Raw genomic sequence first — 22,651 nt, 5'->3', positions numbered from 1 at the left:
AAAAATTCCGATGAGCTTAGAAGAAAACACAGCAGAAACCCTCCTGTAGCTTTGTTCTTGGTTAACTGTTCTTCCTTCAGGGCAGACTTTATTCTTCCCAATTAAGCCTCCTCCTATTTTACATTTTTTAAAACAAATCTCAAAGTTTAAGGATGAAAGATAGTATAGAGGCAGTTAAGATGTTGAGTTTTTTTTCATAGCCTTGCTGTTATGTTCCTGAGAGCAGCTCCCTGGGAGCCAAGGGAAGGAGTGGGGATTCTCAGAGCCATCTGAGATCATTTAGTGGCCATCCAGTTGAAATCACAATCTTCCAGTCAGGAATCTCTCTTCCTTTTACTTGTCTAGTGACAAAAAGGACAAGATCTTGGTGCAGACGAAGGGAGGTTATGGGTCCTAGTTGAGTGTTTTGATTGTGCTAACATTTCTAGCCACCTGTGAACTTATCTGGGTGAGTATTAGTTAGAAACTGTAATGGAATCAGCCAGTCTCTAGCATCAGGAAATTATGCCTAATTCCAATACAGTTGAAAAGACTAGAGGGAAAAGCATTCTTTCTTTCTTTAAAAAATTAATTAATTCAATTTTGAGTGTGCTGGGTCTTCACTGCTGCGTTCAGGCTTTCTCTTGTTGCAGTGAGTGGGGGCTTCTCTTGCTGTGGAACTTGGGCTCTAGGTTCTCTGACTTCAGAATTTGCAGCTCACAGGCTCTGGAGCTCAGGTTCAGTAGTTGTGGCCTATGGGCTTAGTGGTCCCACAGCATGGGACCTTTTTGGACCAAGGATTGAACCCATGTCCCCTGCTTTGGTGGACAGATGCTTAACCACTGGACCACTGGGGAAGTCCAAGCATTATTTCTTGATACCTACTATGCTCCCTACACTGGACATGTTATATATACACTGTATTTATTCTTCACTTTAGCACCTGAATATTATAGTTTCCATTTCAGTTCCAAGTGAGAGCAGTCCTGCCTAGCTGGATCTGAGGTATGGATACATCAGGCAGGAGAAGTCGGGTGGCATCTCTTTCTCTAGTTTCCTATGTGTACTGATTCTAGAAATTTCCTATAGGAGGAAAATAACTTGAAATTGACTTGGCAAGGGAAGGGTTACGACAGAATCCAAGATTCAGGGAGGGACTATGAGATCCCCATGAGAATTCCTTTCAGTTATAGGAGACAGCATAGTGGTGCCGAGTCTACAATAAAGTCACATTTATGTTCATCCTGGGTTTAGAACCGAGGCTGGCACATGACTTTCTGATAGCGGTGTGAGCCTTTGGAAGAAAATGGGTGATGTTTTCAAACTACAACTCTAGCTGACTGTCCAACAGAACTTTTTGTGATGATAAAAATGTTTTAGGTATGTTCTGTCCAATAGTATTCTCTGGTCCCATGGGGCAATTCAGCATTTGAAATGAGGCTAATGTGCTAAGGAACTGAAGTTTAGATAAAGGGCCACATGTGTCTAGTGCTCAGAACAACTGACTTCTTTAGTATCTACAGTGTTATAGAATCCCTACAATTAAGCATAGCTTCGTAAAGCCTAGTTAGAGACATGGAAGGTGGGAGTGGGGGCAAAGGGTGGTGAGTATGGAGTGAGAGATAGCAGAGGATACAGTCTAAATCAGTTTAGAGCCTGATAAGAATCAGCTTGTGTACTGAACTTCTTGTATAAGCAGGGGGAGTTTTAGAGCTGGCCAAATCTTTGTGTAAATGACTACATTTGGACCCATGTAGCAGTGAGCTTTAGGTTATAGTCAGAAGGGACGATTGAACTCTTCGCAAGGTGTTCAGCACCTGATGTCATCCTTAGCACATTGCATGTATTCAGTACATATTTGTTTTGAATGAATAAAAGGATACATGGGATACAAACTCACCAGATCCTTGTCTCAGTTAGCTATTGCTATAGTAATGCTGCATAACAAACTGTGTGCAAAACTCGATGACTTAAAACAGGGTTCATGTATTTTTGCTCATAGGTCAGGAGCCTAGCTGCAATAGCCAGTGTCATGTGAATTCATCTAGGGGAACAAGAAATCTCTCTTCATGAAGAGGCAACAGCACATGACCTCTTTAGGTGAGTGTTCAGAACTATATGTAGTTACTTCCATAGTTCCTTTGGCCAAAGCATGTCTCCTCACTAAGCCAGAAATTAAAGGCTAACCATGAAGTTACATAGCAAAAAACATGGTACAGGGTGGGGTAAAACATTGAGACTCCAAGTCTGATCTGCCATAGTCATGTGAGGAGCCAAGGAGTTCATACACACTTTTGTGCAGTTCCATAGTCTGCATTTCTTCCCCTGCTCAGATGCTTCATGTACAGTCAAAGACAGTTCTACTGTCCATGTGACTCCTAATCTCCAGGCTGGATATTATATTTCTATCCTTTAAAAATCTGATATTTTGCTTTTAAAAATTTTGTTATTTATCTCATTGAATGATTGTCATTTTTGTGGTACTGGACTGCAATCAATCCACATGATTTGGCTCTGTCATAGAGTTGGAGGTGTAGTCTCATGGAGGTTCAAAGAATCTGTTAGTCTGCACATATTTTTGCTTTAATCATGGACTGTCTCAGTTTCTGAGGGCCCAGAATGCTGCTGCCAATGGCTGAGGCACAGGAGGGTGGAATTTTCAGTCCCGGTACTCTGGGTTTGGTTTTCAACTCTGACTGAGGTTCTGTGCTGCTGTTAGAATCTACCATTACCTTTTAAAAATTTCATTTACTTAAAAAATGCATGCAGCAAAATTCTGTCTTTCTGGTGCATAATTCTATGAATTTGACAAATGTACACAGTCATGTACCTTCCCTCGTGGCTTCCCTGGTGGCTCAGTCAGTAAAGAATCCACCTACAATGCAGGAGACCTGAGTTCGATGCCTGGGTTGGGAAGATCTGAGGAGGGCGTGGCAATCCACTCCTATATTCTTGTGTGGCGAATCCCCATGGACAGAGGAACCTGGTGGGCTGCAAGTCCATGGGGCCACAAAGAGTTGGACACAACTGAGCGACTAAGCACAGCACAGCACACAGTCATGTGACTACCAATGCAATCAAAATACTTCCATCAGCAGTAAAATTTCCTTGTGCTGCCCCACACATCCAGTCTTTTCTAGAATGTCATGTAAATGGAATCATATCATGTGGCCTTTTGAGTCTGGCTTCTTTTACTTAGCATGATGCATTTAAGTCTCGCCTACATTGTTATGCATATCCTAGTTCCTTCCTTTCTGTTTCTTAGTAGGATTCCATTGTGTGAATATCTGGCACTTTGTTTATTCATTCTATGGTTGAGGGACATTTGACAGTTTGTTTCTGGTTTTTGATAGTTATGAAAAAGCTGTTATAAATATTGGCATATAGGTTCTGGTATGACTGTAAGTATTCTTTTCTCTTGGATAAATACTTAGGGAGTAGAATTGCTGGATTGTATATTAAGAGTATGTTTTAGTATTCCAACTCCTCATTGGAATATTGAAGCCCAGACCAACCTTATGAAATAGTCAAATTGTTTTCCAAAGTGGCTGCACCATCTTAGATTCCTAGCAACAGTGTATAAGAGTTCCTATTGTGACTTTTTAATTTCTCTATTTTCTCTTTTGCCACTTATTCCTTGTATGAATGTGTAAGCTCAAACCCCATCTCCTTGCTTAAATTGAGTTTTTCACCTTCCCTAGATTTTAAAAGAGACAGTTGCCTAGATCAGACCTGTTTTGGAATAAAGTACATAACCACTCACCACATGGTACAATAGGTGAGAATATTAGCATTCAAGAGGGTGAAATTAGAATATAATTTGCTGTTAGTGCCCTGAGCATCCAAGGGTCATTTTCTTCTTCAATACAAAATTAAGGCGCTGACCTAGAAAATATGTATTGTTTCTATAAAGCCAAGTCAATGATTTCTGGTTTCTTAGCCTTCAGTTCAGTTCAGTCACTCAGTCGTGTCCAACACTTTGCAACCCCATCAATCGCAGCACGCCAGGCCTCCCTGTCCATCACCAACTCCTGGAGTTCACTCAAACTCACATCCATTGAGTCGGTGATGCCATCCAGCCATCTCATCCTCTGTCGTCCCCTTCTCCTCCTGCCCCCAATCCCTCCCAGCATCAGAGTCTTTTCTAATGAGTCAACTCTTCGCACAAGGTGGCCAAAGTACTGGAGTTTCAGCTTTAGTATCATTCCTCCCAAAGAACACCCAGGGCTGATCTCCTTCACAATGGACTGGTTGGATCTCCTTGCAGTTCAAGGGACTCTCAACAGTCTTCTCCAACACCACAGTTCAAAAGCATCAATTCTTCGGCACTCAGCTTTCTTCACAGTCCAACTCTCACATCCATACATGACCACTGGAAAAATCACAGCCTTGACTAGACGGACCTTTGTTGGCAAAGTAATGTCTCTGCTTTTGAATATGCTATCTAGGTTGGTCATAAGTTTCCTTCCAAGGAGTAAACATCTTTTAATTTCATGGCTGCAGTCACCATCTGCAGTGATTTTGGAGCCCCCAAAAATAAAGTCTGACATTTAGTTGCTTATAAAATTTTGAGCCATAAACCTACCATCATATTTGATATTTATCAAGCTGAATTCCTGACTTTGGCCTTTACCATTTCAACATATGCTGGCCTAGCTTTTAGTGACCAGCACTGCCTTTATTTCATTTAAGAACATGCTCCTGCCATCAAAGGCCACTCTGTTTATTCACATGGCAGGTTGGAGTACCATGGAATGAACACCACCAGGAGTAGTTGTCAGTCACTGAGGCACAGAAGAAGTAGAATGAATCTATATAAACGCTCCATTTCCCTTACCCTCTCGGATGGGATAACTCTGTGGTCTGTGGCTGTATCCAGGCTCCAGGGGTTCCCTAGTAGGTTTAAGTTCCAGATGCCCACAGTAGAGATTTTCTTAGAATACAAACTTTATTGGCTGCCTTCCTCCCCTGTTTGGCTTCCCCACGCTCTTGTTGGTATACCTCTGCTTTCTAAATCAACCACTTGAAATCAGTCCTTGACTTCGTGTCTATTTTGGGGGAAAGCCACATCTAGACTGGCCTATTCCTGATTCCTCTCCTCAACTCCTGTGTTCCTGACCTCCATGTGTTCTATTCTCATTAACTTAGTCTATGCAAACTTCTATCTGGTTCTCCAGGTCCTGACATATTCTAAGTATCTCTGCTGTCCTACAGCCCATGAACACGATGTAGCATTTGCTCTGGTGGAAAGGTTATGGCTGCAGGAGACGCATCTGTGTGAAGTTGGATGAGTGACTTAAACTTCTTCAAATATTAGTTATGATGCCTGTAAAATGAGGTTACTGGATCATATCATGAAGATGATTCAGAACCTTAGTGTTCCTTTGAGTAATTAGTGAATGATATAGGTCAGCAGCATAAGTTAGTTCTCTTGTTTCTCACTGTCTAATCACATAATGATAAAGTCTTATTTCTTTCATGGCTGACCACTTTTCAAGAGCACAGATCAAGGATTCTGATTTTTATCTATGGCATTTTGTTTTTCATTGATTTGGTGATGTTATATGATATATTTGGGCCATAGTTCTTGTCTTAGTAGATTATTTCAGTAAAAGAAATAAGTTCTTTCAGTGTTTCAAATTAGGAATTTAGGCAAAAATTAGTTTCATAAGTGAATACTGAGGTTGAGTGAAAGGAAAGTGTGATACAGAAACAGTTGCCTTATCTTTGCTTTGAATCCCAAGCATAATGAAAAAGAGAAGACTCAGAGCAAAACAAAATCTTAGAACTAGAAACAGCATGAAGAATCACCTGGTAGTAGTAATAATAATAATAGCTAATGTTTATTGAATACTGGACATGTGTGCCTTGTAGTGTTCCAATTGCTTCTTAGATGCTCCCTCCACAACAACCTTCTGAGGTCATTATTATTATCATCATGACCATTTTACAGATAGGAAAGTAAGCCCAGAGAAGTTAATTAACTTTCTCAAGTTCACCTTGCCAGTAAGAAGTGAGACAGGAGTCAGTCTCCGGGAGAGAAACACCATAGTCCCTACTTTGAACTTCTGTGCTGTGCTGACTCTCACCCCTGCAGCCTGAGTAACCCTGTCATGGAGAATCAGTGGTTTTCAACACATTTTGTTTCATGTTGAATAATCTTAGTTTTTTTATCTTGAGTGTAAATCAGCTTTCAAATCTCTTAAACTTTTTGATCCTAGTTCTAACTTTCAGAAAAGATTATTTCTACCTTGAAGGACTTCCGTGGCTTAATCCAACACCCTTTGGTTTTCTTTCCTGCAGTAAAAATAGGCCCTAAAAATTTCTGTTGCAGATCACTTGTGTAGTATGTGTGTTAACGATCACAGGAAGGCTGTTGCACATCCCTGCTTGTCATTACTGGAGCTAGTTTTTCGCCTAGGCATCAGTTTGCATTAGCTTTCTATCATGCCTAACTTTAGGCTTGTTTTCAAGGAAGAAAAGTTCAAAAGGTCCAAATGGAAGCAGAAGTCCAATATTCTGCAGGAAGAAATGAAGAACTCCAAAAACAATAAGTATGTGGGTAAACATTCAACTTATTTTTTCTATTTTTTAAAATGATAATTGACCATAAAAATACAATTGTCTATTTCAAGCAAAATAAGCAATGTATTTTGGGGCTTACAACATATATAATAACAACAATATGAAGATGGGTTTACAATAGCCAAGACACAGAAGCCTCTTAAATGTCCATCACCAGAGGAATGGACAAAGGTATGGTACATATATACAGTGGAATACTACTCAGCCATTAAAAAGAATGAGATAATGCCGTCTGCAGCAACATGGATGGACCTAGAGAGTGTCATGCTGAGTGAAGTAAGTCAGAACAGGAGAAATATCTTTTGACATTCCTTATATATAAAATCTAAAAAGAAATAATACAAATAAACTTAGTTACAAAACAAAACAGACTCACAGATTTAGAGAAAAAGCTATGGTTGCCAGGGGAAGGAACAGGGGGAAGAGAGTTAAGGAGTTTGGTACCAAGATGTACACATTGCTATATTTAAAATGTGACAGGATCTACTATTATTGTGTTAGTCCCTCAGTCGTGTCCACTCTTTGTGACCCCATGGACTGTAGTCCTCCAGGCCACTCTGTCTGTGGAATTCTCTAGGCAAGAATATCGGAGTGGGGTTGCCATGCCCTTCTCCAGGAGATCTTTCCCACTCAGGGACTGAACCTGCATCTCTTGCATCTCCTGCATTAGGCAGGCAGGATCTTTACCAGCTGAGCCACCATTAATTCACGGTAATTGTGTTGAGAATGCATATTATGATCTTTAGAATAACCACTAATAAAAATAACCAAAGAGGCATAGCTTAAAAGATATTAGAGTAGATAAAAATAATACTAAAAGATAATTGATCAATTCAAATGAAGACAGGAAAGTAGAATCAAACGAACAACAACAAAAAAGTGGAACAAGCAGAAAACAAATCATGAGAGTGTAGAGTTAACTCCAGCCATGTCAATAATTGCATTAAATGTTAGTGGACTAAACACTCAGATTAAGAGGCAGAGATTGTCCAACTGGGTGAAAAATAAAATTCACCTATGTTTTACTTTGGAGAAGGCAATGGCACCCCACTCCAGTACTCTTGCCTGGAAAATCCCATGGATGGAAGAGCCTGGTAGGCTGCAGTCCATGGGGTCGCTAAGAGTCAGACATGACTGAGCAACTTCATTTCACTTTTCACTTTCATGCATTGGAGAGGGAAATGGAAACCCACTCCAGTATTCTTGCCTGGAGAATCCCATGGATGGGGGAGCCTGGTGGGCTACCGTCTATGGGGTCTCACAGAGTCGAACATGACTGAAGCGACTTAGCAGCAGCATGTTTTACTTAGATGAAGGATACATTTTCAATATAAAGGCACAGAAAATTTAAGAGTAGTAGATTGTTGTTATTCAGTGGCTCAGTCATGTACAACTCTCTGTGACCCCATGGACACACCAGGCTTCCCTGTCCTTCACCATTTCCCAGAGCTTGCTCAGACTCATGTTCTTTGAGTCGGTGATGCCATCCAAACAAGTTGTCCTCTGTCGTCCCCTTCTCCTCTTGCCTTGAATCTTTCCCAGCATCATGGTCTTTTCCAATGAATTGGCTCTTCACGTCAGGTGGCCAAAGTATTGGAGCTTCATCTTTAGCATCAGTTCAGTTCAGTTCAGTCACTCAGTTGTGTCGTACTCTTTTTGACCCCATGAATCACAGCACGCCAGGCCTCCCTGTCCATCACCAACTCCCGAAGTTCACTCAGACTCACGTCCATCGAGTCAGTGATGCCATCCAGCCATCTCATCCTCTGTCATCCCCTTCTCCTCCTGCCCCCAATCCCTCCCAGAATCAGAGTCTTTTCCAATGAGTCAGCTCTTTGCATGAGGTGGCCAAAGTACTGGAGTTTCAGCTTTAGCATCATTCCTTGCAAAGAAATCCCAGGGCTGATCTCCTTCACAATGGACTGGTTGGATCTCTTTGCAGTCCAAGGGACTCTCAAGAGTCTTCTCCAACACTACAGTTCAAAAGCATCAATTCTTCGGCGCTCAGCTTTCTTCACAGTCCAACTCTCACATCCATACATGACCACTGGAAAAACCATAGCCTTGACTAGACAGACCTTTGTTGGCAAAGTAATGTCTCTGCTTTTCAATATGCTGTCTAGGTTGGTCATAAGTTTTCTTCCAAGGAGTAAGCGTCTTTTAATTTCATGGCTGCAGTCACCATCTACAGTGATTTTGGAGCCCCCAAAAATAAAGTCTGTTACTGTTTCCACTGTTTCCCCATCTATTTCCCATGAAGTGATGGGACCAGATGCCATGATCTTTGTTTTCTGAATGTTGAACTTTAAGCCAACTTTTTCACTCTCCTCTTTCACTTTCATCAAGAGGCTTTTTAGTTCCTCTTCACTTTCTGCCATAAGGGTGGTGTCATCTGCATATCTGAGGTTATTGATATTTCTCACAGCAATCTTGATTCCAACTTGTGCTTCTTCCAGTCCAGCATTTGTCATGATATACTCTGCATATAAGTTAAATAAGCAGGGTGACAATATACAGCCTTGACGAACTCCTTTTCCTATTTGGAACCAGTCTGTTGTTCCATGTCCAGTTCTAACTGTTGCTTCCTGACCTGTGTATAGGTTTCTCAAGAGGCAGGTCAGGTGGACTGGTATTCCCATCACTTTCAGAATTTTCCACAGTTTATTGTGATCCACACAGTCAAAGGCTTTGGCATAGTCAATAAAGCAGAAATAGATGTTTTTCTGGAACTCTTGCTTTTTTGATGATCCAGCAGATGTTGGCAATTTGATCTCTGGTTCCTCTGCCTTTTCTAAAACCAGCTTGAACTTGTGGAAGTTCATGGTTCACATATTGCTGAAGCCTGGCTTGGAGAATTTTGAGCATTACTTTACTAGCATGTGAGATGAGTGCAATTGTGCAGTAGTTTGAGCATTCTTTGGCATTGCCTTTCTTTGGGATTGGAATGAAAACTGACCTTTTCCAGTCCTGTGGCCACGACTGAGTTTTCCAAATTTGCTGGCATATTGGGTGCAGCACTTTCACAGCATCATCTTTCAGAATTTGAAATAGCTCAGCTGGAATTCCATCACCTCCACTAGCTTTGTAGTGATGCTTTCTAAGGCCCACTTGACTTCACATTCCAGAAGGTCTGGCTCTAGGTGAGTGATCACACCATCGTGATTATCTTGGTCATGAAGATCTTTTTTGTACAGTTCTTCTGTGTATTCTTGTATTCTTTAACATCAGTCCTTCCAATTAATTTTCACAGTTGATTTCCTTTAGGATTGAGTTGTTTGATCTCCTTGCAGTTATGTAATAAGAACAAGGGACCCTCACGAGTTTTCTTCAACACCGCAGTTCAAAAGCATCAATTCCTTGGCACTCAGCCTTCCTTATGGTCCAATTCTCACATCCCTACATGACTACTGGAAAAACCATTGTTTTGACTATATGGAAAAGCAACTGATGGGAGAAGACATATCAGGGACTGAACCACATAAATTGAGGAACTCTGCATTATGTGAAACAGCAACCATAGGGAATCTACATAGATGTCCAAAACCTTAACAGAGAAGGAGGCAACACAAGAAGATGACTTCTTGGTGCAAGGAAGTGGCAACTGATGATGGTTGCTGAAAATATTTCCTTAGAGATCTGACAAGTTGAGCAAACGATGTTTTTTCCTTTCTGCTTTGTAGAAATTGACAATATAAAGCCACATTTAGTGGTGCAAAAATTGTGATTTCTCTGCCACTTCCTCCAGGATACGTCTTCAGTATCACCCAGTATCTGAGCTGTGGTCACCTGATTTGGGTACCCACTTCCTTTACTGGTTGGAGTTTGGTGATGGATTTAGCTGGATGCCATCTTTTTTCCTAGTTCAGTATGTCTTCTTTTCCTGTTGGCCCCTTGGCAGTGACTGTTGCCAAGCAAAAAATGACAGAATGTAAGAAAGAGAAGTGAAGTGCTGGCATGTTTATTGCTTCAGTTTTGATGGTGGACCGAAGGGTGTAAAAATGAAAGAGATGCTGCTGTGGTTTTGTTTCCTCTCCATTGCTGTGAGGCTGTTATTTGACAAAAAGTAAGCTTTCTAAGTGATGAGTTCCTACTCATGCAGCAATATGCAGTACATGTCTGGCTCTCTGTGCAAGAAAAAAGCCTGGAACATTCCCTCTCTCTTTGTGACCTCCTGCTGAGACTCTTGCTTAACATCCATCCAAAAGTCCTTTAGCTGGGCAATCTCAGAGATGTAATTTCATTGACAAAATTCATGATTTCAGTCCTTTGTGTGAAATAAATTTCAGGTAAACTTGAGTTTGTCTAAAATTTTGATACAAAGTTAGACTCGGCTAGGGAGAAACTCTCTGGGGTGGGTGGTTGTTTTTCTGGGAGTGACTTTAGTTAACCTGTCTACTGTATGCCTGTACACTGGAAAGGCCCTTGAAGGTGGCGTTTTCATCCTGCTGTTCAAAGGGAATGAAAGTGACGGTTGAGTTTATTCTCAGCATTGGTAATTAGGTTGATATTGGGGCCTTTCCAAAGAAACCACTAAAGCTATCATAGAAGATGAAGGGCAACACATTTGTGAAGCATTCTGGAACATTTGGTTCTTGTGGTGGCCTGCAAAAAAAAAAAAAAGGAAAAAGAAAAGGATGAATTCATTATCTCCAAATAGTGGAAAATATTATAAATGGCAGTAAATGAAGTAAATGGGAGTTTCCACTGTAATGTACAATTCTTTAAGCCAGCCACCCAGAAAGAACACAGCTTGGTTTGCTGGGTGGGGAGTCTGAGTTAAAATACAGGAGACTGTTCTTGGGCTCCAAGTGCCATTTGGGAGTAAGGCTTTTCCCCTGCTGCTGTGGATCTTCTGCTTTATTGCTGATCTGGACTGTGTGGGTCTTGCAGCCTGCTGAATTGAACCCAAATGGAGCTCTCACCTCTTCAACTTAGATCTGACCTTAGGGTGTTGCTTTCCTGCCTGACTCAGTCTCCAGAGGAAAAGCAAATAAGACATTAACTTCTTTTTGTGCATGAGGAAATGGTCTCTCTTTGCTTTTGGATGGCTCTCCCGCTCTGGCTGCCTTTGCTGGCCCATGGAACAAAGCCGTGGCTGTGTCTCCTTGTCAGGAGGATGCATTGCTGAGCACGTCTGCTCAGGCCTGGGCGATGATGCTCCCCTGTGGAACCCCCTCCTATCCTGGGAGCTGAATCTGTGGGTTGACAGCTTTCCCACAGAGAACCAGGACACTTCCGTCCCTGCCACCACAACTACCTCCTCTCCTGCTGCCAGAATCTATGAAGGGAACCCCAGCCTTCACCTAAATGAATGAGTTAACACTGGACCCGAGTGGAGATGAGGTCCATCTGATGGTGTCTCTTCTGTTCTGGCTAATAAAGCAAGTCATCCACAGCATAACCTCTTCTCAATATTTTCTTAACTAATTTTCATGATTTGGGGGAAATTATGAAATATATATATGAAATTATTAGACTCTTGTTACCTGATACTTGCCATGGAATGCAGAAAATGAAGTAACTGTGTCTCTATAAACTCTAAAATAAACTCATCTCTAGGGTCCTATTTTCTACTTTTTATCCTGACTACAAACTGTCTTGTACTAAGCAAAAAAAATCTCTGAAGTTTGGTCTATGAAAATTTGCTGGCCTGTGGAAATTGAGGGGTGCTGGTGCCAAATTCAATTCTGCAAGTATTGTTGAGAACTCACTATTTGTGAATCCAAAATAAATATGAGTCATAGCTTCAGACCTTAATATGCATAAAATCTACATGAAAAGACAGAAAAGCATATATGGTACACCTGATCTGTATTCCATCCCATTTGTTGGGTGTGGATGCTTCAGTTCATACACACATACCCACACAACACACAAATACACACATATGCATGCATTCACACAGTACTTATATACATGTACTTACAGATACATATATACCCACCACATGCATAGAGACACAGAATATAAATGCTATCATAGATACACATATATACACACATGCATACACTTACATTTACCTAGCACTAGTGTGTAGTCAGAGTAGGCAATGGCACCCCACTCCAGTACTCTTGCCTGGAAAATCCCATGGACGGAAGAGCCTGGTAGGCTGCAGTCTGTGGGGTCGCAAAGAGTGGGACACGACTGAGCGACTTCACTTCTACTTTTCACTTTCATGCATTGGAGAAGGAAATGGCAACCCACTCCAGTGTTCTTGCCTGGAGAATTCCAGGGACGGGGGAGCCTAGCGGGCTGCCGTCTATGGGGTTGCACAGAGTCAGACACGACTGAAGCGACTTAGCAAGCAAGCAAGAGTGTAGTCACTCAGTCATGTCCGACTCTTTGTGATCCAGGACTGTAGCCCGCCAGGCTTCTCTGTCCGTGGAATTTTTCAGGCAGGAATACTGGAGTGGTTGTTGTTATCTTCTCCAGGGGAATCTTACCGACCTAGGGATTGAATCCATGTCCCCTGTGTCTCCTGCGTTACAGGCAGATTCTTTGCTGTCTAAACCACCGGGAGGCCCCAGATTGTAACCCAGTGTTAGTTGCTCAGTTGTGTCCGACTCTTTGCGACCCCAGGGACTGTAGCCCCCAGGCTTCTCTGTCCACGGAATTCTCAAGGCAAGAAGCTGAAGTGGGTAGCCATTTCCTTCTCCAGGAGATCTTCCCCAGGGAACGAACCCAGGTCTCCTGCTTTGCAGGTGGTTTCTTTACTGTCTGAGCCACCAGGGAAGGCCTGTATACACCTAAATACATACAAATATACTCTCTCACACACATTCTCATGTGTACTTATTCTCTCACATATATATATATACATACACACATACATATTTTCACATGCATATACCTACTCTCACACATATACACACATTCATACACATATACACATATACATATGCACTCACGCACAGTCACAATCATACAGATACATGTTTACACATTCATATATTGACTATGCCAAAGCCTTTGACTGTGTGGATCACAATAAACTGTGGAAAATTCTTCAAGGGATGGGAATACAAGATCACCTGACCTGCCTCTTGAGAAACGTATATGCATGTCAGGAAACAAAAATTAGAACTGGACATGGAACATCAGACTGGTTCCAAATAGGAAAAGGAGTACATCAAGGCTGTATATTGTTACCCTGCTTATTTAACTTATGTGCAGAGTACATCGTGAGAAACACTGGGCTGGAAGAAGCACAAGCTGGAATCAAGATTGCTGTGAGAAATATTAATAACCTCAGATATGCAGATGACACCACCCTTATGGCAGAAAGTGAAGAGGAACTCAAAAGCCTCTTGATGAAAGTGAAAGTGGAGAGTGAAAAAGTTGGCTTCAAGCTCAACATTCAGAAAACAAAGATAATGGCATCTGGTCCCATCACTTCATGGCAAATAGATGGGGAAACAGTGGAAACAGTGTCAGGCTTTATTTTTTTGGGCTCCAAAATCACTGTAGATGGTGACTGCAGCCATGAAATTAAAAGACGCTACTCCTTGGAAGGAAAGTTATGACCAACCTAGATAGCATATTCAAAAGCAGAGACATTACTTTGCCAATAAAGGTCCGTCTAGTCAAGGCTATGGTTTTTCCAGTGGTCGTGTATGGATGTGAGAGTTGGACTGTGAAGAAAGCTGAGTGCCAAAGAATTGATGCTTTTAAACTGTAGTGTTGGAGAAGACGCTTGAGAGTCCCTTGGACTGCAGGGAGATCCAACCAGTCCATTCTGAAGGAGATCAGCCCTGGGTGTTCATTGGAAGGACTGATGCTGAGGCTGAAGCTCCAATACTTTGGCCACCTCATGCGAAGAGTTGACTCATTGGAAAAGATCCTGATGCTGGGAGGGATTGGGGGCAGGAGGATAAGGGGATGACAGAGCATGAGATGGCTGGATGGCATCACCAACTCGATGCACATGAGTTTGTGTGACTTCTGGGAGTTGGTGATGGACAGGGATTCCTGGCGTGCTGCAATTCATGGGGTTGCAAAGAGTTGGACACAACTGAGCGACTGAACCGAACTGAACTGAACTGATACACACAAACACACTCACTGGTAAATTTTGCTCAATTAATTAGTTAGAACCTTAAGCCTGTATTAATTGTCATGTGTCCACATTTTAAAAAGTAATTTTGATGTAGATACTACCAACATTAAAAGGATGTTGACTTTTGAAGAAATATATATATATACATATATAATCATATTAAGGGACTTTGTTTTCTTACTTTGCTAAGGGATATTTTTTTCTAAGAAATATGAAAACTACCCAAAAGTACAATGAATAATAACACAATGAATATATCGACCAGTCGGCACTGAGGATTGGAGATGTCTTCCTTTCTTTGCAGCATCCTAATTTAAATGAAAGAAATAAAGCACACAGAGAAAGCTGGTGTTTTCTTTGTCCTCCATCTGTAGTTTGTTCCTTGTGTCCCACAACCAGAAGAAAATGTAGAGTGAACACATATATTTTCTGCTCCATTTTAATACACTTACATATACACATATGTTTCAATGAATAATATATAATGTTCATTTTTGTGTTTGGAAATAGGGCATAAATGTCAAAGTGTGTATCATCTGAAACTTGCCTTTTTCCACTCAGCATTTTGTATGGAGCTCTAGTTATATGGCTGAATACGGAGAACTATATTATTTTAACAGTTACATAGTATTCTAGTGTATAAATATACCAAATGTGAGTTATTTGTTCTCCTATTGAAGTAATTTAGACTTCCAATGTATTTAAAAGAGGCCTTGCAATGGAGTAATCAGAAATGTCGGTATAGAAACCTGTGCAAAAATCTCTCTAGAATATATAGAATTTTTCAGTCATAGTACATAGGTTTTCAATTTTATTAGATATTTCCAAATTGTTTTTCTTTAAAATGATTTGACCAATTTAAACTCCCACAAGGAGTGTATGAAAAGTTCTATTTCTCACCCTCTTTGCCATCTTTTTTATAGTTGCAAATGTTTAAACATTAGCCTATATGGGTATGTGAGGTGGTATTGTATTGTTCAGTTTTCAGGTTCTAAGGAGTTTTTGAAAAATGGAAATAAATGCTTCTGTTCAGTGCCTTTTCTGACTATATTGAGGTTCTCTTGTTATCCATTTGGATTTTAAATTAATGTTAGTTAACTGACTTTTCATAATTGAATTATTGTGTGATTCCATAGATAATTTATTATTTATTTAATGCATTGCCAGATTGCATATATTAATATTTAATTTATGAGTTTTATATCAATATTGATAAATAAATTTGTAGTAAAATTTTTTCTTAGGCTATTTTCCTGACTTTGGTGTCAGTTTTATTTTCTCTTCATTAAAAAATTAGGAAATATACTTTCTTTAGATTCTAGAACATACTACATGGCATAGGAAAAAATCTTTTTGTTTTCAAAACATTTTTTGAAAAAAATTCACCCTTGAAACCAGTCAATCCTGGTGCCTTTTGGGATTTTAGGTTGGGAGGGGCTTATGGAAGATATGGAGCTAACTTTATAAATGTTTAAAATTTTTAATTTAAAACATTTAAAAATTTCTTCCTTGGCTATTCACATTGGACTTTAACATCTCAAATTATTTCAGCTTTGATACTTTTTTCCTAGAAGGTCAGCTAGTTTTCCCAGGTTTCAAACTAATTCACTCATAATGAAAATCAGATATCTTAGTGATTTTCTAGAATATATAAAGAATATTACAACTCAACAATAAAAGACAAAGAATGAACAAAGGATCTGAATAAACTTTTCTCCAAAGAAGATACATAAATGTCCAACAAACATGTGGAAAAATACTTAGAATTATTAGTTCAGTTCAGTTGCTCAGACTCTTTGCAACCCCATGGACTGCAGCATGCCAGGCTTCCCTGTCCGTCACTAACTCCCAGAGCTTGCTCAAATTTATGTCCATTGAGTCAGTGATACCAGCCAACCATCTTATCCTCTGTCTGGAAATGCAAATCAAAACCACAAAGAGATATGACTTCACACCCAGTAGAATGGCTATAATCAAAAAGATAATAATAACTGTTGTTTAAAATATGGAAAGGAACCGTCATACGTTACTAGTAGGAATATAAAATGGTGCAGCTGCTTTGGGAAATAGTCTGACAGTTCCTTAAAGAGATAAAAATTGAATTACTATATGACTCAGCAATTTTACTTCTAGGTATATACCCAGGAGAATTGAAAACATGAGTGAGTGAGTGAGTGAAAGTTGCTCAGTTGTGTCTGACTCTTTGCGACCCTGTGGACTATACAGTCCATGGAATTCTCCAGGCCAGAATACTGGATTGGGTAGCCTTTGTCCAAACAAAAATTTGTACACAAATGTTTAAAGCAACATTATTCATAATAGTAAAAAATGGAAGCAATCCAATTGTCCACTAAAATGAAAAGAAAAACATGATATGGAATATTATTTGAACATAACAATAAATGAAGTACTGATTCATACTACATGGAGGAAACTTGAAAGTCTTATGTTAGGTGAAGGAAGTCAAAAAAGCCACATATTGCATAATTCATGTAAGATGTCCAGAATAGGCAGATCCAGAGGCAAAAAATAGATTAGTGGCTACCAGGGCCCAAGGGAAGAGGAATTGGGAGTGACTGCTAATGAGTATGGAGGCTTCCCTGATGGCTCAGTGGTAAAGAATTTGCCTGCAATGCAGGAGATGCAGGAGACACAGGTTTGATCCCTGGGTCTGGAAGATCCCATGGAGATGGAAATGGCAACCCCACTCCAGTATTTTTGTCTGAAAAATCACATGGACAGAGGAGCCTGGTGGGCTACAGTCCAAAGAGTCAAACACGACTGAGCAACTGAGCATGAACACATTAATAAGTATGGAGTTTCTTTTTGGAGTGATGGAATGTCCTGGAATTGGATAATGATGATGATTGCACACTTCTGCAAAAATACTATAAATAATTAAACTGTGCACTTTAAAGTAGTAAATGTTGGGATGTGTAAATGATATCTCAATGAAAATACATTAGTGAATTAAGACTACAAAATCTTAGAGTTGGAAGGGATTTCAGAGGTCATCAATTTCAAATTCAATCTAATATTGATAGTGCAGAGTCTTTGGCTGAGCCGACAGGGCAGCTCCTGACTGCTTTGGTTAACTCGTGACCTTGCAAGGGGCTGCTGGAGGCTCTTGTCCCATCTTCACTCCATGGCCTTGAACATGGAACTCTGACAAGTCTCCATCCCTCAGTGCTAACAACAGCTCCTGGGCACACACTGGCCTGTCTCGTATTTGCCCAGGTCTGTTAAAAGTGCTTTGTGTTCTCAGCCAGTGCTCGAAGTTAATCATCATTTGTTCCTTTGCTCATTCATTCATATGGGAAGTCTTTATTGAAAGCCTACCACAGGTTGCATTCTGCAGCAGATGGACACAAACAGAGGTTGTCTGTCTATGGCAACGAATTCAGTTCAGTTCAGTGACTCAGTCATGTCCGTCTCTTTGTGACCCCATGAATCGCAGCACCCCAGGCCTCCCTGTCCATCACCAACTCCCAGAATTCACTCAGACTCACATCCATCGAGTCAGTGATGCCATCCAGCCATCTCATCCTCTGTAGTCCCCTTCTCCTCCTGCCCCCAATCTCTCCCAGCATCAGGGTCTTTTCCAATGAGTCAACTCTTCACATGAGGTGGCCAAAGTACTGGAGTTTCAGCTTTAGCATCATTCCTTCCAAAGAAATCCCAGGGCTGATCTTCAGAATGGACTGGTTGGATCTCCTTGCGGTCCAAGGGACTCTCAAGAGTCTTCTCCAACATCACACTACAAAAGCATCAATTCTTCGGCACTCAGCTTTCTTCACAGTCCAACTCTTACATCCATACATGACCACTGGAAAAACCATAGCCTTGACTAGACAGACCTTTGTTGGCAAAGTAATGTCTCTGCTTTTGAATATGCTATCTAGGTTGGTCATAACTTTCCTTCCAAGGAGTAAGCGTCTTTTAATTTCATGGCTGCAAATCACCATCTGCAGTGATTTTGGAGCCCCAAAAAATGAAGTCTGACACTGTTTCCCCATCTATTTCCCATGAAGTGATGGGACCAGATGCCATGATCTTTGTTTCTGAATGTTGAGCTTGAAGCCAACTTTTTCACTCTCCTCTTTCATTTTCATCAAGAGTCTCTTTAGTTCCTCTTCACTTTCTGCCATAAGGGTGGTGTCATCTGCATATCTGAGGTGATTGATATTTCTCCCGACAATCTTGATTCCAGCTTGTGCTTCTTCCAGTCTAACATTTCTCATGATGTACTCTGCATAGAAGTTAAATAAGCAGGGTGACAATATACAGCCTTGACGTACTCCTTTTCCTATTTGGAACCAGTCTGTTGTTCCATGTCCAGTTCTAACTGTTGCTTCCTGACCTGTGTATAGGTTTCCCAAGAGGCAAGTCAGGTGGTCTGGTATTCCCATCTCTTTCAGAATTTTCCACAGTTTATTGTGATCCACACAGTCAAAGGCTTTGGCATAGCCAATAAAGCAGAAATAGATGTTTTTCTGGAACTCTCTTGCTTTTTCCATGATCCAGTGGATGTTGGATGTTGGCAATTTGATCTCTGGTTCCTCTGCCTTTTGTAAAACCAGCTTGAACATCTGGAAGTTCACGGTTCATGTATTGCTGAAGCCTGGCTTGGAGAATTTTGAGCATTACTTTACTAGTGTGTGAGATGAGTGCAATTGTGCAGTAGTTTAAGCATTCTTTGGCATTGCCTTTCTTTGGGATTGGAATGAAAACTGACCTTTTCCAGTCCTGTGGCCACTGCTGAGTTTTCCAAATTTGCTGGCATATTGAATGCAGCACTTTCACAGCATCATTTTTCAGGATTTGAAGTAGCTCAACTGGAATTCCATCACCTCCACTAGCTTTGTTCATAGTGATGTTTTCTAAGGCCCACTTGCTTTCTAACACCCCAAAAAGGCCCATCTTTTTTGAGTGTTAGTTCTAAAAGGTCTTGCAGGTCTTCATAGAACCATTCAACTTCAGCTTCTTCAGCGTTACTGGTTGGGGCATAGACTTGGATTACTGTGATATTGAATGGTTTGCCTTGGAAACGAACAGAGATCATTCTGTTGTTTTTGAGATTGCATCCAAGTACTGTATTTCGGACTCTTTTGTTGACCATGATGGCTACTCCATTTCTTCTAAGGGATTCCTGCCTGCAGTAGTAGATATAATGGTCATCTGAGTTAAATTCACCCATTCCAGTACATTTTAGTTCGCTGATTCCTAGAATGTTGATGTTCACTCTTGCCATCTCCTGTTTGACCACTTCCAATTTGCCTTGATTCATGGACCTGACATTCCAGGTTCCTATGCAATATTGCTCTTTACAGCATTGACCTTGCTTCTATCACCAGTCACATCCAGAACTGGGTATTGTTTTTGCTTTGGCTCCATCCCTTCATTCTTTCTGGATTTATTTCTCCACTGATCTCCAGTAGCATATTGGGCACCTAGTGACCTGGGGAGTTCCTTTTTCAGTATGCTATCGTTTTGCCTTTTCATACTGTTGGGTTCTCAAGACAAGAATACTGAAGTGGTTTGCCATTCCCTTCTCCAGTGGACCACATTCTGTCAGATCTCTCCACCATGACCTGCCCGTCTTGGGTGGCCCCACGGGCATGGCTTAGTTTCATTGAGTTAGACAAGGCTGTGATGCTAGTGTGATTAGATTGACTAGTTTTCTGTGATTATGGTTTCAGTGAGTCTGCCCTCTGATGCCCTCTTGCAACACCTACCATCTTACTTGGGTTTCTCTTACCTTGGACGTTGGGTATCTCTTCACGGCTGCTCCAGCAAAGCTCAGCCGCTGCTCCTTACCTTGGATGAGGGGTATCTCTTCACCACCGCCCCTCCTGACCTTGAACGTGGAATAGCTCCTCTAGACCCTCCTGTGCCAGTGCAGCCACCACTCCTTGGACGTGGGGTTGCTCCTCCCAGCTGCAGCCCCTGGCCTCGGGTGTGGGGTAGCTCTTCCTGGCCGCCGCCCCTGACCTCAGACCTGGGGTAGCTCCTCTCAGCCATTCCTGCACCATCTCAGCCTGGCACTCTCGGCTGCTGCCCTGACCTTGGACGTGGGGCAACTCCTCTTGGCCGCTGCCCCTCGGGCATGGGGTCCTCCTGGCTTCTGCCCCTGACCTCGGACATTGGGTAGCTCCTCTCGGCCAAGCTATGTGCGCCGTCACAGCTGCCCATGCTATGCGCGCAGTCACAGCCACAACGAAGGTGGTACTAATTTTTCAGCATCAAGGATTGTTTCCAAGGACTTCTCTGGGGGTCCAGTGGTTAAGAATCTGCCTGCTAATGCAGGGGATACAGGTTCAATTCCTTGTCCAGGAAGATCCCACTTGCCACAGGGCAACTCAGCTCATGTACCTCAACTACTGAAGTCCCAGTGCCTAAAGCCTGTGCTCCACAACAAGAGTTGCCATGGCAATGAGAAGCCCTCAGACTGCAATGGAGAGCAGCCCCTGCTTGCTGCAGCTAAAGAATACTCTGCACACAGCAACAAAGCCCCAGCACAGCCAAAGATAAATACTTTTTTAAAAAAAGAATCATTCCCAGGCTTTCCCCAGTGTAATCTGATGAAAAAAAGGCATTTAGGCAATTCTATAAAAGAAAATGGTTGAGGGTGCAGGGGAGTGGGGGACAAAAGATTATGTTTAATTTTGGATGTGCTACTTTGAGGTACTTGTGAAAGACCCAAGGGGAGATGTGGCTACATGGTTCTAGAGTCATGCTGTCCAACATAAATGTAATGCAAGTTGCATATGTAATCGTAAGTGTTCTAGTAGCCACGTGAAACTGTCAAAACGAACAGGTGAAATTAATTTTAATACTCTTTTTGCTTAATCAAATATATACAAAATGGTATCATTTCAGCATGTAGGAAATCCTGCCTCTACACCAACAGGGATGGAACTTGAGGGCATTATGCTTAATGAAATGAGCCAGACAGAGAAAGGCCAGTACTGCATGGTGTCACTCAAATATGGAATCTAAAAAAAAAAAAGTCAAACTCATAGAAACAGAGAAAGTAGAGAAGTGGTTGCCAGGGACTGCGGGGTAGGGAAATAGATAAAAGGTACAAATGTCCAGCTATAAGGTGAGCAAGGTTTTGAAGATTCAGTGTAAAAGATGGTGATTATAAGTGATAATGCCCTGTAATTAAATTTTGTCAAGAGAGTAGAATTTAAATATTTTTACCCATAAAAAAGAACTATGTGAAGTGATGAATATTTTAATTAATGGGATGGTAGGAATTCTTTAACATGTACACATGTATCACGTCATGACAATATACATTTTAACAGTTTTATTTGTTAACTCTACCTGAATAAATCTAAGAAAAATTAATGAAAATGTGACACTTTTTTGTACTACATCTTCTAAATCAAAAACATTTTACATTTACAGCACATGTCAAGTTGGATACTAAATTTCTAAGTTGAAAAGTTTGTGGTTGAAAAATTATATTCACATATTTAAATTGTTCCAAACATAGTTAAGTTAAAAGCATTCTAATAACGGAATTGAGTATCACTTTAAAAATCTAAATAAAGGTAAACTAAGTTAAAAAATTGGTTTCTCAATTGTCCTAGCTGCATTTCAAGGATTTAATAGCCATTTTGGTTATTATCTACTGTTGGGACAGTGCAGTTTTAGAGCTTAAGTGGGAGAACTGGCCTGCAGATTTCTCAGACTCCGAGAATGGGTGAGATCACCCAGGAAGAGTATGTGGAGGGAGAGGAGGTGCGGATGACCTCTGTGGGCCTGCCCCGCCCTGTGCTACTTCTGAGACTTTAGCCACTGCTTATAATGGCTCATCATCTGGGCTTTGGGCATGGGATGATGATCCTAGGCCACATCTGAAAATGGGACCACTGAGACTGTCATCGAGATGTGGATATCTGTTGCCTGAGTATAAGAGCATGTAGGTGTTTGCTAAGCCTTCTTATTTGCTGAGTCCTCTCAATCCTTTGGAGAGCTGGGTTAACTTAGTTCAAACCCTATCTCATGGCCTGCATAGGCAGG

This window comes from Bos indicus x Bos taurus, chromosome 13, assembly GCF_003369695.1.
Source record: "Bos indicus x Bos taurus breed Angus x Brahman F1 hybrid chromosome 13, Bos_hybrid_MaternalHap_v2.0, whole genome shotgun sequence".
In the NCBI taxonomy this organism is placed as follows: Eukaryota; Metazoa; Chordata; class Mammalia; order Artiodactyla; family Bovidae; genus Bos; species Bos indicus x Bos taurus.
This window is presented reverse-complemented; position numbering follows the sequence as displayed.